Source organism: Triturus cristatus, chromosome 7 (genome assembly GCF_964204655.1).
Source record: "Triturus cristatus chromosome 7, aTriCri1.1, whole genome shotgun sequence".
NCBI classification, from domain to species: domain Eukaryota; kingdom Metazoa; phylum Chordata; class Amphibia; order Caudata; family Salamandridae; genus Triturus; species Triturus cristatus.
Genome location: NC_140590.1, coordinates 1,703,109,362 through 1,703,113,708, shown reverse-complemented (window position 1 = coordinate 1,703,113,708; position 4,347 = coordinate 1,703,109,362).

The window sequence follows — 4,347 nt, the reverse complement described above, 5'->3', positions numbered from 1 at the left end:
GCAGCGCCAGCCGCGGAGCCTCGTCCTCTCGCCGTTTTCCTAAGTAAGTCCCTGCACGCATCATGCGCTAGTGCCACTTCACTTCCCCTCCCCTCCACTAACCTTACCTGATTCAACCCCTTACTTTTTGCAGCTACCCATCTGCGGTACTACTACACAGAGTACCTTTGAATATATGGACAAATTGATCCCAGCTCCTTAATGAGAAGCAGTTCGCTACAGCTGTAGCAACACATTCGAAGAGTCATCCGGCCTACCCTTATCCTTAAGAGCCGGCCTTCCACACCGTGAGGTAACCTTCAATTTTATACTTCAGGTACCACCAGTTAGTGAGTAATTAGCCATCATACATTCACGCAGTGCTAATAATATACCATTGCTTTCCTCCTTTCGAACAAACCATTGAAGAACCCGGCTGGGTCCTCACGTGAGTTCTTTCTCTCACTTTCCACTGAGGCACTTCACGTTCACTAAGGCTGCGCCTTTTAACAATCCAGGTGACCATCTTCTATTGAAGTCCTTTGCTATAGTTTCTTCCATCTGTGCCGGTATATGGGCCTTTTGCTAACCCCTATCAATTTATTTTAGATGTCCCTACACCGTTAGTCCAGAAGAAACCCTACATTCACAGAAGGGTCGAAACGCCGTCGACCAGTACATAGAACGGACTATCACCCAGCCTGTATCATTGTATACGTAGACTGTTGAAAACATGTATTTGAATGGTCGTTCTTTATAAACTTATGGAAACCTTTTACAAAATATTTCACCATGTACAGTCACTTTTTGGTTCCAACTTTCACTTGGGGACACCTTGCACAAAATTTTGCGCTTTTGACTTAAAGAAGTGTATATACTATTCGCTGTATTTTATAAAATACTATATCGAATATACTGTGTAGAAATTTTATTTTTGCCCTCTAACATTATCAGGTCCTTTACACACCTATCGCGATTGTACATACTCATTGCTTAAATAATTTTCTCCTATTATCCACAGGAACCACTTTTTTCTCATATATAACTATATGCCAGGCCTCACGTCAGGTGGCCACTTCCTTTTGCAGCACACCTTGCTCCTGCTGTGCTGCCAATCCAAGTAACACCACAACTACTAACCCTGACACTCGTGCAAGCGTGGTAATTCCGCCTATTCCAAGCCCTCAAAGCTATAAGAATGGCTTGGGCAACAGGCAATAGTGATTTTTATGTAAATTTAATTAATCAATGCCTGTTGTGATTATCTCTAAAATAGACAGAAAGCGCCAACTCATGGCAGACTCAAAAGCGCCGGTGTGACAATTAAGTGATGTGCAGCACACCAGAAACCACCCGGTCGAATTAAACAGGTAAACTTGATTATGTAATTTAGCATTTGTAGCCCATTGCCACACTTTCTCACCTGTAACATTACCCCTACAGCAAGCCGGAGCTATTGTCAATGGTTGTTGGTTACATGCGTCAATAAGAACTATGGTTTAGTTGGGGGAATATTGAAAATGCTTCCAAGAAGACTTCAAGCCCAAACCAGTGGCACACACCAGGAGGTGTGTGCCAACCGCCTCAACGAGCCCGAGCTCGCAAACCAAAGCAACCTCAGACACCAGAGCATAACGCGAAACAGGCTGTTAAGAAAAGCAAAACGAAACCTGTTCGAGCCAGGCACCCGTGAACACGCAAGCAGCACGCTGGTCAGTGGCTGTTTTATGGCAACAGTTCCACCGGTGGCTATGCCCAAGAGCATGCTTCCGCCTTAAAGTTCAGCATCTCATCCTATTTTAACAGCAGCGTCCCTCCCCTTCTCCAAAGCCAGAAGCCCCTCAACGAAAGGGAAGTATGTAATTATTTGGGCATTTTGTCAACCGCAAACAGATGCCAATATCTAAAATTTCAGCCTCATCAAATACTTTGTCGATTTTGGCCAGTCCCTCTCATCTTCGTGGCCCACCCATGCTTGTTTATGGCCCAGCCGGGCTGGATTCCATAATAATTACTGGCCTTGTGACTTGTTAAGACAGCCACTGACTCTCTACCAGCAGCCTGGCCTCTCCCACAGAGTGCCTCAAATACACTCAAAAGGCAACCTTCTACTCTCTAATAGAGACCGCCTCTGGCTTGTTATTGCAATCTGTCTCTTAGTCCCTAATAGGAGGCATATAATACCTCAGAAGAGCAACATCTGATTCCTTAACAAGAAAGTCATGGTTTAGTAGACCACGCAAAAACGGAACGCTCAGAAAGGCCTGCTCAGAGAGTCTCTGAGTCCTTCACATGGGCAGTTATTGCTTCGGTCCTGCCCGCAGCATTTGACCTCCCAATACTGACACCTCTGATCCTGCACGTAAACAGCCTCGGCAGCAGTAGGCGTGAACTCTTAACAAAGGCATTCAATTCAGTGCACCAGTGGAAGTAATAGTAAATGCAGCTCTTTATTTAAAAGACTTTGAACACTGTCAACAAAGTAGCCATTCGTGACAGTGTTGGTACTTCAACACACTGATTGTGTGCTGCGGAGGCAGCACCCAAGGACCAACCAGCAATGGCCCGGCACGCCGCTCTGGCCCCACATATGGCAGCAAGTGCCCAGCTTGTCCCCCAAGCGTGACAAGCGCGCAGAGCAGGAAAGGTACCCCATGGAAGCCGTGGCATCCTAATGCGATCACGATATTGCTGCAGCCACATGGGAGTTAGCCTACTGTTTTAGGCAATTGAAAATAAACAACTGCTATGCACCAAACCTTTGGCGCTCGGGGTACGCACATGGGTACATTCCCTAACAGACCATAAGAGTCAGCACATGTATGTCATCTGCTGCGAAATCCTGTCTGCCTTTAAAACACAATTTGTAAATTCCTTTAAACACTTGTCTTGCAAATGGTTTCTACTATTGGGCTTTATTAAATTACACATGAGATTCAGTTGCGGGAGTGAATTCTTAACACAGTTATATATTTGGTCACAGTTCCCGTTGACAAAACACATAGGAATTTGTTAATTCACTTTAAACTTGAACAGTCTTACATGTGCGCCCTGCTAAACTCCGGTCCTATTGCCTCGTTGCTAGTGTAGAGCATAAACGAAGTGTGATCGGCAGCTCGTTAGTGTTTAACTGATCAGCAGGACTTCCTAAATTAGACCCGAGTCATCAACTATAATGGGAAGATGAGCAGGGCACGCGGTTAGCGGAGAGGGATACGTGACAGGGGCCTGCGACAACAATCAGAAAAATCCCTCCCTCGGAGCTGCCACTGCCGGGCCACATGCCCATGCCTCGAATTGTTCACCCCCCACACCGACTGCCAGGCGTGCCCATGGGCACCTGGATGTGGGAAACACTTTACCCAAATAACTGTCTGCCAATCGCAGGCACTGCTCCACAAAGTGGGCAAGGGGGGGGCAGACTTGACGAAGGCAACGGTCCCGGGACGCTGAGGTAACTGCTCCACCCGGTGCCACAGTAACCTCGAGAATCATGATCTGTTTTCAATGCGAGTCAAGTTCATCACATTTTATAAAAATGCATACATATATTCTCTTATGTAATGTAACAGATGCTTTCTTGACCTCGCTATAAAGTGCACACATAGGGCAGTGAAATGCCACTCATAAATACACTGAAAACCTGTGAATCCATGCCGGCTGGACTGGCCCACAGGGTAATCCGATGCTGCCCGAGGCCTCTTGCAATATACCACTCTCCTACCCCTGGCAAGCAGGGAAAGACAGGCAGCACTCCAACGGCCGCCTGCTCCACTCTCCGCGCACCCAAGGCGTGAGCACCCGCTCCGCACCACAGCGGCTTGGGCGCTTTTAATTGAGGGTACCACTTCTCCATAACCATATTGAAATTGGCAAGAAAGGCCCCAAAGGTCTTCCCTACCCCCCAAGTTCACCGCGCATGACGACCACTACCTGGTCCCGGATACACGACACCCGAGGCGCGCTGCAGATACAGTGTGTCCAGCAGGGGTAAAGGATACCGCAACAACGTCGACCGACGCAAGACCAAACGATTTGACCAGCGCGCAAAGAGGGTGCCAAAATGGCTGGGGAGGCCTATATACCCTACCGCCAACCTCAGCGCGCAAGAAGTGTCGTGCCCAGCGCGCCACAAGCCAGTCTGGGGGGACTCCTACATGAGTCCCCGCAACTAGAGAAGGGGGTGGGTTAGTGCCCAGATGGCACTAGAGGGCCGCCCTCTTGAGTTGCCTCCTGCGTGGGCCACGGGCAGCCGCATTCATCTCACTGTGGGTGTGGACTGGCCTTATACAGGCCACTGCCTAGCTTCAGATGTCTGTCTCTGGCAGGGACGTTTTAAGCCATGGGAAAAGTGGGCCCCAGTCTCCC